The following is a 12,581-nucleotide window of genomic DNA, read 5'->3' on the forward strand; positions in this document are numbered from 1 at the left end:
CGTCAATACTCACTTCTGTATCTATACACCAAGTTAAGGATTACAAGTAAAAGTTTCTTTTTAATTGTACAGAAAGTAGAGTTTGTGTAGAGGTTGTCCTTAACACCATCTCTAAGGCTTGTCTCAAGGCCACTGGGCAAGGTAGCATCAGAAAGCTCAGTCTCTTTGGTCAAGTAAGCTGCCATGGTGATTGAAGGGGGCTGGAATTAGGAGGAGACTAAGGAAATTTGACTTCATGCAGAAGCTAGAAGAACATTCTTGGGTGAGGAGTAATCCCAGTTTCTCCACCCCATAGCATTGCTATGAGAATCATAGCACTGTATGTAAAAGTCAGTTCTAACCTGGAAAGTTTGGTAGTTGAAAAAGATTCTCATTGTTATTTTAAATGTGCGGTTACGTGATTACTGACATCCCTTGAGTTGCTAGAAGGGCTGTTTTTCGTCTAAAAACATCTCTCTCTTCGAAGGTCACCTGGATAGACTATCCAGTATCCACAGACAACACTCATCAATTTCTTCATCTCTTGTTCTTGGGTAAGAAGATGCTTTTTACTTTTTACATTTTTTATACTTTTATATTTTACTGTGCACTTGTAATCTAACGGAAATAAGAGTCCTCTGTGTTTTGAAACTGATCGGCAAGTTGTAAGTGATGGGGGACAATCTAAGTAATGAGCTGCATTTTTAAATAATAATAACTCCTGAGTTAGTCAATAATTCATACAATCAAGACATGCCCAGTCAGGTTTAAAGCACAGGTCAAAATGTAACATCATTCAAGTAGTCACAGTTGATTCTTAACACTAGTGAATTGAATGCATGTGAAATTGTGTAGCCCAAATAATAAAAAATATCTGTTTACAGATGTCCTTGATTTTCACCAGCTATGGATTTAAAATGCAAATCATATTTTATTTTAAGGGGTCCTACTTGGTCACTCTAAATGTAGTAGTCTACGCATTTCCTTGAGAGAATTATAAAATCAAGTGAAGGAAAGAAAAGATGTTTTGGTTTTGATCAATTGGAGATATTAGATCAATGAAACACATGCATATGTGTGTGTGTGTGTGTGCGCGCGCACGTGAACTCGTAGAACAAACGCAAACAGAACTGAACGTGAATGTTAATTTTATTGCATCTAATTTTATACTTATATAGCTATGTCTGTGATCATATTCTCTCAGAAATGAAAAATCAATCTACATATTTCCTTTGAACTGTGACGTGTGAAAAAATCTGTAACCTCTATTTATTGCAATAAATGTAATTTGGTGTTTAGGTTCTCTGGGAACTGATATTTCTGTAATGAAAAAGTGAACAAATATGGAAAATAGGTTTATAAATCTTATGATGTAACAGTTATACTCATTCTCACTCATTTCTTTCAAAGGGGCATTTCCCAGGTATGCAGCTGGTCAGTTCCACAAATATATTGTCAAAAATTGCGTGGAACTTACATATCTCGCATGCCAAGCTGCTCATTTTATGAAAATATCTCAATAGAAACACAAATTGCCCCAGTGCAGCCTTGAAATTCCATGGTGGGAATATTTCCTTAGTATCAAAATTCCACTGTGGTGGTACACCTGGTGAACAGATTTTACCTTGTTTCTGGCTTCAAAGTTACTTAGATGTTAGGGATCAAGGACATATTAATTTATGGTGCATATTGTTTGCACGAAGGAGAACATTATTTTACATAGATAATTCTGGGAGAGGTATATTTGTAATGCACAGTCTTTACAATTGTCCTTTTTTATGTTGGAAAAAAGTCTTTTCTGTTTTCTTTTTTGTTAATTTCAGCTTTATTGAAGTATAATTGACATATAAAAAATTATGGAACACTTCACTAATTTATGTCATCCTTGTGCAGGGGCCATGCTAATCTTCTCTGTATTGTTCCAATTTTAGTATATATGCTGCCAAAGCGAGCACTCCTTGTGATTGTTCTTTAAAGGAAAGGTTAGGTGAGAATCCTTTATCTTTGGGGCGTGTCCCGGGTGTTCGGGCAGGCTAGGCTGGAGACCATTTTGGAAGCACCTTGGACTGAAACCAGTAAACCTATTAAAAACGACCTCTGTAATTACCACATTCATCTTTCCTGGACCCTTCATAATCTTTGGGGGGATCCCAGACTGGTATTTTTATCCCAGAGCTCATTGAATATTTGTTAGGTTTCAAAAGTTTCCTGTCTGTCATTCATAAGCAAAATGCATTTTGCCGTCGAAGATGCTTGAGGATGGGAGGTAAAGCAAAGCAAAGGCACACTGAAGGCATATTGGAGGTACCCAGTGCTCCTGAACATATGAAAAGCCCTGAGATGTCTTGTAGTCAAGAGATCTGCTTCACTCTATTTATCACAGCATTTTCCAAATTTACCCAACCAAGGAACACTTCATTTTTATTTTTGCTTCATACCTATTAACATCCCTTGGTGTTAGTGTTCTGTGGGAGCAATGACCTTTAGGGAAGTCTGGGTTACTCGTGTGAGGCCATTTCCTAGATGTCAGCAATGGCTCCTGGCCCCAGTGTTCTTGAACTGCCCAGGCATAAGATTTACCAGCCATTTCTGAGCAAAGAGAATACCAGTGGTTAATCGCAACTTCACACTTCTTAGGATAACTGGCCATGAAGGTTTGCACTCATTTAGGCTCGAGCACGTTTGAATGTAGCAAAAACTCCTGGGCTATCTCCAGGAGGTTCAGAAACTGACCTTAGAGGCTTAGCACTTTCTCTGCTGCAGAGATGATGGAAAACAATCCCAGTCCCTAAAACCGAAAATGAGATTTGTTGACACAGTCCCCTCTGCTGTTAGATGCTGCTGAACAAGGATGACATTCACCAGAGATCTTTCCGCTCTCCCTTTCCACTGAGTGACTTTGGCAACTGAGTCCATGTCCTTGCAAAGGAAGTGTGGGGACCAGCATAGAATCTGTGGCAAACGAAGAGTCTCCTTCTCTTCCAAGGAAGCCAGGAGGGTGTGTTGCTTCAGAGAAGAGTTAAAAAAATGAGTTTCAGAATACGTTATTTCATTTTTCTTTTTTTGAAGAAACATCTGTTGAGCCATTTGGGTCATAGACCAAATCCAATTCCATATTTCTGAGAACCAATCTTTTTCACTGTAGAAAAGTGAATTTGTGTATGGTTTGACAAATTAACTTCTCTTTAAGGAAACAGTAAAAAGTAATTTTCCCATTCATTTAAAAATCTTTAGCATCAACTTTCAGTGAATTTTCTTTTCAATGAATATTAGAATTCTATTTAATACATAATTCTAATTTTTAAATTTGAATAAGTCAGCATCTGTTTATATTGCTTATAAGGTAGATATAATGTGGACAATCTCATACCAAATGTTTATCTTATGAGCCTGTAAAGACTCATAAGTAAAAATTTGAAAGTTTAACTTAAGCCTCTTACTTAGTTGTTGTATATCTTGGCCATTTTTGTGAAATATTTGAATTAAGTGAGTGGCTAGAATAACCTTTAGTTTGTATAAATTATAATATAATGGGCAATAAAGTTTTACCCCTACATGAGTAATAATGGAAGAATTTTTAAAGTGTTATGCACATCTGTAGAATCCAAGTCAAACGGTAAGTTAATTCTCAACGTTTTTAGAGAGCAAAGGAATAACTCTGTAGGAAGCCTAAAAGCCATAGGCATTTTAGGGAAGGAGGCATCCGGAAATGGACATGAGGTAGCATGGGGATAATCTTGATTCAACTCTAATTTTTTACGTAGTTTGCAAATTCCAGTGCTTTCATTGATATCAAAGCATGATTGCTTCATTTATTCACTCATTCGATACCAATTTTTGGACAAAAGTGAGGATGGAAGATGAGAGGTCCGGGGAGATGTATAGGCAAGGAATAGCTTCTCGATTAGCAATTCAACTTAGGGGCGGGATGGACCCTGGCAGGCTGGAGTGTCCCCCTGAAGTTCCCACCTGTGGCTCAGCCTATCCCTACATGCCCTGGACCTGGGGACCTATCCTAGGGAGCCTGGATGCTGAGTTGCTCCTGCGCATGGGCCCTCATGCATCCAGGACCTCTAGGCCTGTGCAGACAATGCTCCCCAAGACCAGCAGGCCATCTTTCTGGGGCAAGCGGTTCCCCTCACAGGAAAAAAAAAAAGAGCTTCTCTTCTCTTCTGGAATTTTGGAGGCTGTACTTTACTGCTTTACATTAATTTTATTAATAGACAAGATTACACACATTGGTTTTCCTCAGTGGATTGAAATTGAAGTTCTATTGAAATATGATGGATCAAAATAGCTTTTCTTTGATAATGGTTTGCTCTCCTCTGCTCTGTGGCAGTTTCAGGTCTACTTTCTCTGTGGTTCTAAGAATGACAACCTGAGCTTTTCACTACCCAGCGAACCCTCAACTTCACTCTGGCAGATTTCAGGGGCTGGCATTTAAGTAAAACCATGATTAGTTTCACATTGATGCTCCCCTGCTACCTATAACATCAGATGTGGCTTCTGCACCTTTGTTCCTGTGTTCTCTCTGTGCTCGTCATCTCTTTTCCCTCCTCTCAGCTTCTAGAGAACTTTATGTGAATTCAAATTTCGTCGCTTTTGACCTTGTATTCTGGTTAGTTATCTATTTACAAATGTGATCTCTCAAAGGGCAGTCCATATCAACTTCATCTCTCTATGTCCCAGAGTCTGCCAGAGTCCACACTTAGAAAATGTCTATCAAATGTCAAATGAATAAATGGAATGTGACTTACACACAACTCTTCAGGAAAGATATGTTATCTGATGAGGGGAAACATTCCTTTACTTCTACAGTTGAGTGTCTACTTTTTACTAAGAGCTATCTGGCAAGGAGAACCAGGATATTAGGATATGGGATTTTCTCCTATTGACCTTTTCCTTTTAACATCTTCCCTTTACTCCTTTTCTTACAGATGAACTATCAGTTATACTTTGTGAGTTTCTCGTTCTTCATTTTTGGTAAATTCTTGGGTTTGTTTGTTTAGAGATGAACCAATATTGGAACATGGGAACTAGATGATAAAAAAGGGGGGAGGAAAAGAGCAGGATAGGGGAGGAAAGTGTCCACTGACTAAGCCTGGAAAGAGAGGCAATGCACAGCTAGCTCTTTTAGCTGAGTTTTGCACAGCATCAGTGAGTAGCTGGACTAGGACAGAATTATGATGTGTGAAGGATAGACAGGGAAGTTTTTCTGTGTAAATATCTGACTCTAGGAGACTTAAGGGGCAATATTCTCAGCAATGTGTTCTTGGGTCTTGAGTGAGTCTAAGAGTATTAGCCTTGGTTTGATGCCGTAGTCCGCTTGGATAATGACAGCAAAACACACCCAAAGGGGCTTGGGAGAGCTCTTGAGTACGAGAGAGTTGTATTAGGGGCTTGGAACCCATCATCTCCAACCACTGGAGGGCGGAGAGGTGGCAAAGAGTTGATGGAATGCACTTCAAAATTCTTACTGCTTGCAAAGTCCTAGTGCTGCTGCACTTCAGCCTTGATGCTGTCTAGAGTTTGAAGTACACTGGACTGTCACTCTTTGCTATAGACCAGAGATTCTCAAATATTCAAATCTTGTGTCTCACAAATCACTGTCAAGGGACTGGGCTCTCACCAGGATAGAAACCAAACTCCCCTATGTTTTCCAGTGAAGGACATTGATGTGTTTAGACAGTTTGTCAGCATATTTATGATTTTTGGTGAGTTTCAAGGACATGATCAATTGCAGAAAGATTATTGGACATAAATGTGATTGCTACAGAACTTCAAAGTAATTTGTGGATGGGCTGGGGTACCAGAGTTGGGAGAAATATGAGATGTTCCTGCTTATTCCCAGTTGGCTGGAAGGTCACAGGTGGAGAATGGAGGGGAGAGTGGAAGGAGGGTAGCTGGGAGATGACACATGACATTCACAGATGGGCAAGAGAGTTGAAAGAGGGCTAATGCTAGGTCACGGAGAGGCAGTATGCTAGTGAATGAATGCTCGGGTACTGCCACTGATTCTCAGAGTGGCCTTGGGAAAGTTAGCTAGCCTCTCTGGACCTCATTTTCCTCATATGTTAAATAGGGAAGATAATAATAGAACCTGGGATATAGTAAGTGCTTAATAAATGTCACCTAATGTTATTATTTTGTTTAACTTTTTTGAAAAATCTTCTATCTTCCTATTGCTATAAAGCTAAATTCAGTAAATTTGCTGGAGTCTGAGCCCCATCTCAAGGGAGGTTTATTGTTTAAATATAAAAATAACATTGTAATGAGAATGTTTTTCTCTCCAAGGAACTCATAGCAAGGGGCCTGAAGACAGATTCCTAGCAAGTACCATCCTAGTTTCTTTGGGATTTCAAAGAGGAAGGATAGCAACATACTCTTGGTTATTAAATTGAAAAGTTTGCAATATTTTTCATTTCTACGTGTCTTTTGGAATTCATAGACTGTTTTAACTTTATGAAGTCCTTTTTAGTTGAGGGATTATAATTATTGACTTAAATGCCTCCCCGTATTTACTGTGAACTTCACAAGGGCAAGGACAATGCATCCTCATCTCTGAGTTCCCGTGCTTGGCATTGCCAATCCTGGCACAGAGGAGGTGCTCCACAGATGCGCTGGGAATCATGCAGTGCTTTAGCTTTGCAGATTATGGGGCTTTCATATGTCCTAGTGCTAAAAGAATTCAGACTAAGTCTAGGGAAAATCAAAAGAATATAAAAAAGAGATATGATAAAAATCTACTGATGCTTCCTATTACTTCTCAGCTAGATTTTTTAAAATGAACATTATAAATTTAATGGGTTAGTAGAAAATCAAAGTTGGTGTACAGTGGCATAGCTAGAAATGTAGTGACCATGAGCAATAGTCTTAAGAGTATGAAGTTTAAGTTAAGTTATAAGATAAATAAGTTCTGGAAATCTAATGTACAGCAATGTGGCTATAATTAGTTGTATACTTGAAATTTGCTAAGAGAGTAGATCACACACAAAGAAGATAATTATATGAGGTGATGGTGGTGTCAATTTCCTTGATTGTAGTAATCGTTTCACTGTGTACATGTATGTCAAATAATCATGTTGTACACCTTAAATATATACAATTTTATTTGTCAATTATACCTCAATAAAGCTGGAAAAAATGGAATTCCTCTCCAAACCCCAGTAGATCACTCCCATTATGAAGTGATGTCTGGCCCTAGTAATAGAGATTGAAGCTATCAGTCAGGGAAAGATAACACCAGACAGGACAGCCAGAAGAAAAACAGAAGTACTGGCCCCATGAACCTTCTGTCATTAAAGCTACTTTTCTCCATCTCAGGGGTTAGGGCTTCTATAAGGATTGGTTTCTGTGTTTAATATGAGGACATACTTTGGGGATGATGAAACACACTAAGTTCTACAGGCTGACTGAATTATACTTAAAATCTTAAAATTCTGTTTTGTCACCTGACTGTCTGTAGGGTTCATTTGTGAGGTTTCGTTGTTGTCCAGCTATTGCAGTGAGCAAAGGTAATGTGCACATTGAAGCAGCAGAGCCTTCGGATCAATTCTGCATCTCCAGGAAGTGAAGTACCGCAGAGATACCCTGTTCTTTTAGTGGAAATCAAACTGATTCTGAACTTCTGTGACTGTCAGGAGTGGAAGTAGCCCTGGGCATTAAAGATAGTGCAGAAACAGCATTTTAACCTTTGAAATGGCTAAAGACGTGATGGGGTTGGTAAGCCTCACAGAAAAATTCACTTTGAACATTGAATAGGCTGGATTTCTCTGGAAGCATTTCTTCTCTAAAATCCTAGGACTCCTAGGGAATACATCCCTTTGATTTTTGACATTCTAAATTCCCGTTTCTTCTCTTATTCTTTGTATAATCTTTTGTACTTATGCACATTTAATTGGATTAAACAAATATCTAGTAATTTGTGTGTATGCAGAACGGTTCTAGATACTTTAGGGTATAGAAAGCAGAGTAAGACTCCTCTGCCCTGAGGAAGCCTGCATTTCTAATGTACAGTTTGTGTAGGGGTCTTCAAAGGAAAGACTTAAGGGAAATCCGGGAAGACTTCTTGGAAATAGTGACATAGGGATGGAAGGCAGTCTAGTGAAGTTGTTACCTCCAATACCAAACTCTCTGGATTCAAATCTCCAATGTAACACTTACCAGCTGGGTGAACTTGAGCTACCTTTCTGTGCCTCATTTTCCTGAGAAACTGAGATGATGAGAATCAAATAAGTTACTTGCTGCAGAGATCAGAGCCTCTCTATAAATCTGGGTTAGCGGGGTCGGGGGGGGGGGGGGGACCCAGGGGCGGGCTTTAGGTGGAGGGACAGGATTAGGTTGGGGTATTGGATCGTGTTGGCCGCTAGGTGGGGTTGGACTGGAGCAGGGCAAGAGTTGAGACTAATGAGGAGGAGGTAGTTGCAGGAATTGAGGTGAAAGGCCTGAATTTGAGCTCTGGCATGGAGGATATGCAGGAGCAGGTAGGCATGAGCTACAGTGCAGAGGTGGGATCTGTAGTCAGGCCATGGATGCTAATCAGATGGGTCCACAGTGAGGGCAGAAAAGGAGGAGCTGTGAAAGGTAACTTGGCAACCTTTATTTGCAGAAATAGATTGATGATGCTCGTGCTTGAGGAGTTTTGTCATATAACTGGGATTTTCTCTGTTAATATCTAGGTAAAGATGAAGAATTTGATGTTCTACTCCATTTAGAGGATTATTGTATAATATGGTGGAAATTTAATTCTGGAGAACTTCTGTTTTTGCAACCAAGGGAAGGAAATGTTGAGTTCTGTTGGTAAATGAGGAAGGGAAAGGAACACACATTAAATCCTCCCTGCTGCTGATCAGCCCGATTCCTGCACAGCCTCGGGATTCTGGAGGACAGGGTTGTGGAAGGGACACTCACTTTGACTTTGGATGAGGAAGCAGATGACTTAGGCGCTTCATGTGCAACCCAGGCAAGGGCTAGGAGACAGGGTGTAAAAGGCTGTAGCTGAGTGGGTAGCTAGAAAGCTCAGAAGTTCCCCATTTATTTATATATTTTCTTCCACATCAGTTGGGCCTCCAAAATAGTTTAGAGAGCTTTCAGAGTAATCATCTCGGAGTTTAATAACAGAAAGAAAGTAGGTAGTATAGCAAGACAGGGAGTGTTCATATCCCCTGAGGTTTGAAGAGCAGTACGAAGGAGATGATGAAGTAGATACTTAGAGACTGATTTGATTCTAGTTCTGTCAGGAACTGATGGTGTAACCTCAGACAAGCTACTTCAGCTCTAATTTTTTTCCAGTTTTATTGAGATATAATTGACACAGAACCTTGTGTAAGTGTAAGGTGTGCAGCATAATGATTGAATATATGTATATATTGTGACAGGTTTACTACAGTAAGTCTAGTTAACATCCATCACCTCACAAAGTTACAAATTGTTTTCTTTGTGATGAGAACTTTTAAGATCTACTGTCTTAGCAACTTTCAAATATACAATACAGTAATGTTAACTATAGTTACCATGATGTACATTATGTTCCTGGAACTTATTTATTTTATAACTGGACGTTTGTATCTTTTGACTCCTTTCACCCATTTCCCACACCACCCATCCCCCGCCTCTGGCAACTACTAATCTGTTCTCTGTTTCTGTGAGGTTTTTTTGTTTGTTTCTATGTGTAAGTGAGATCATCGAGTATTTGTCTTTCTCTGTATGACTTATTTCACCTAGCATAATGACCTCAAAGTCCATCCATATTGTCACACATGGCAGGATTTCCTTCTTTTTATGGCTGAATAGTATTCCATGTGGGAAATGCGAGTAATAGCACCTGTCACACAAAGCTGTTGTGAGGATTCAATGATGGTTTTTGAAATACACAGAACCCAGCATGTATGTAGTAAGTTCCATAAGTGTTGGTGATTATGACTCCATCTCTGCTACCACTGTCCTACTGCAAGTCCTTAACCTCTCCCAGCTGAACTCCTGACCCAGTGGTTCACAAAGGTTAGTGTGCATAGGTGTTACCTAGAGATCTTGTACCATGAGGATTCTGACTCAGCAGGTCTAGGGCAGCCTGAGAATTTGCTTTCAGGTAAGACCAATTCTGCTGGGCTGGCGACCATGCTTTAAATAGCAGAAGTCTAACTGGGACTTCTTTCAGCTTCAACTTCTTTCTAACCATCTAATCCACCCCTAGGTGATCATTATAAAATATCAATATCAACTATATCTTTGTAAAATATCAGTTCAAGTCCTAGCACTTTCAAGTGTCTCCACAGGGCACTAGGATAGATCAACTTCATACTTTTCCTCAGCCTGATGTTCGGAGCTCTGCTTCTGGCCCCGGCCTGCCTTCCTAAGTGTTCTTGATTTCAGTCACACTGTAGTGCTTGCTGGACAAGCCTCACACTTTATTCTTGTTTTTGTTTTGCCTTCTTTTATTGTGGTGGTAAAACATGTAACATAAAAGTTACATTTTAACTGTTTTTCAAGCATACAATTGAGTGGCATTAAGTGCATTCAGCTTGCTGTGCACCATCCCCACTCTCCATCTCCAGAAGTTTTTCATCATCCCACACTGAGACTCTGTCACCATTAAACAGAAACTCCCCATCTCCCCTCCCTCAGCCCCCAGGAGCCACTATTTTCCTTTCTGTCTCTTATCACGCTTTGTTTACAAATATTTTTTGAGACCTTACTTTGGTATCTGGCACTAGGCTGGGCACTTTGCCATCCATTATTTCAGTGAATCTTCACAACAGCCCCGTGAAATGGTGCTATTATTATTCCCATTCATTCCCAGGATGAGGAAACTGGGGCCCAGAGAGGTCAAGTAACTGGCCCAAGTTCACATGCTAGGAAGCGGTAAGGACGGTTTGATGTCACCATACCATGATGTTCCACCTTGGTGTCCTGCCTCAGGCTCTGTTTGCTGCCTGTGTTGTCCTTTCTTCCCCGTTTGCCAGTTCACATCTTTCGGATCCATTCCGCAGTTAGCTCAGATGCTGCCTTCTGTGACCCTTCTAGTCTAGTAGTGATCATTCCCTTGCCTTGAACCAGTGGTTATATGTAGATGTCAGTCTTTCCTGTAAGCTTGTGTGCAGCCAAGGTGTAGTGGGGACAGGGAGTGAATGAATTGCTGACATTTCAGCACTGGCTGGACCATGAAAAGGTTTTATAGACGATCCAGAGACTTAATTGGAATAAGACTGGGATTGGGAATTTGATGGATTTGGATTGCTGATCTTTTTCAGAGCCAGGTCCAATTTTTCCTCCACCATTAGACACTTGAAATGTTCTGCCAGAATATTGAAGGATGTAAGAAACTTTTTGCTTCTTAGTATTCCTTATTGCCTCAGACTAAGAGAGCGTGCCATACAGAATTCCCAAAAGTGTAAAACCAATGAGAGATACACTTTTAGATCCTATTTTGTTACTCTATGGATCTGGGTTTGCCTTTTTTCCTTTTTTTGCCTGTTTGTCTTTTAGGAACAGGATTAGCTGGGTGAGAAGTGTTCAGCAACCTTTGGCTGCTCATCAGCATCCGAGTTTCTTCATTCACTTATTCATTCACCAAACATTTATTCAGCATGGGTTTTCTGCCAGGAACAGTCTAGGGTGTTGGGAATATAATAATGGACACAGTTGACTTCACTCTGTCTTCAGAAGGGACCACAGAATGTGCACAGAATGAGCTTCAGCTTTGGTCTAGGACAATTTACCTGTGTAGATGTGTGTGCTCCTGTGCAAATGGACTCATTCCTTTCATTGCCTGGTTTCCCTACCACGTCACCCAAGCCAGGGCCCATACCTGTGCAGTGAGAGCTTGCCAAAAGGGCTCTGGTGCGGCAAAAGAAAAGCCACTCACTAGAAATACTCCAAAGGAATCAGGAAGCCTGATCCTGTTTCTGGATCTCTTTTGGAGCATGACTTTGCCACTTGCCCCTTCCTGGCTTATTCGGTGTGCTGTGTGGCATACATATTACGTGATCCAGTCAAGGTTAATTTCCATTCTTGATTTTATCCATTGGAAAATTATATTCCTTTAAGATGGATGAGTAATTGATGAAATATAGTCTTATGAGTTGTAATTTTGGAAGAAAGTTTTGATTGAAAATAAATTTGAAAATTCCACTGACTTGGTTGATATATTTATGCCATACACATTTAACATCATTACTGTCTACATGAGAATTATAAATGTTTCTTTTTTTCACTGATTAAATATCTTTATTAAACCTTGTATGAGTAAGAGAAGATGACTCCATTCAAATTGATGAAGCGTGCCACCATGCATTTTCCTCTAAAAACTTTTAAAAAAGCCCCGGAATCATATTGATATTTGAAAGACCACTTTTCTTTACTTGAGCAATTGTTTATTAAAAAATGTGTCTCTCTCTCTGTATAAAGAAAGAGTTTATCCCTGATAATGCACAGCAAATTTTATAATTACAAATATATAATGTGATTATCTTCCACAATGGTATTTTAAATACTTTGAGGTTTTTACTTTAAAATAAACAAATATTGTAACCAGAGTAATAGCCAAAGATGTATTCACCTCTACATTCTGCTTTTCTTCAGACCCTCTCTGGTTTTCTTTAAAA

The 12,581-nt window shown here is 39.7% G+C and overlaps 1 non-coding gene across 1 annotated transcript; it reads right to left on the reverse strand.

The window, feature by feature from the left end:
- Positions 1–1,829: 1,829 nt before the first annotated feature.
- On the reverse strand, positions 1,830–1,934 carry LOC123282748 (U6 spliceosomal RNA). Its single transcript, XR_006522989.1, has one exon. It is a non-coding gene; the product is annotated as a U6 spliceosomal RNA (small nuclear RNA).
- Between the last annotated feature and the right edge of the window lie 10,647 nt (positions 1,935–12,581).

The sequence above is a fragment of the Equus asinus genome, chromosome X (genome assembly GCF_041296235.1).
Source record: "Equus asinus isolate D_3611 breed Donkey chromosome X, EquAss-T2T_v2, whole genome shotgun sequence".
In the NCBI taxonomy this organism is placed as follows: domain Eukaryota; kingdom Metazoa; phylum Chordata; class Mammalia; order Perissodactyla; family Equidae; genus Equus; species Equus asinus.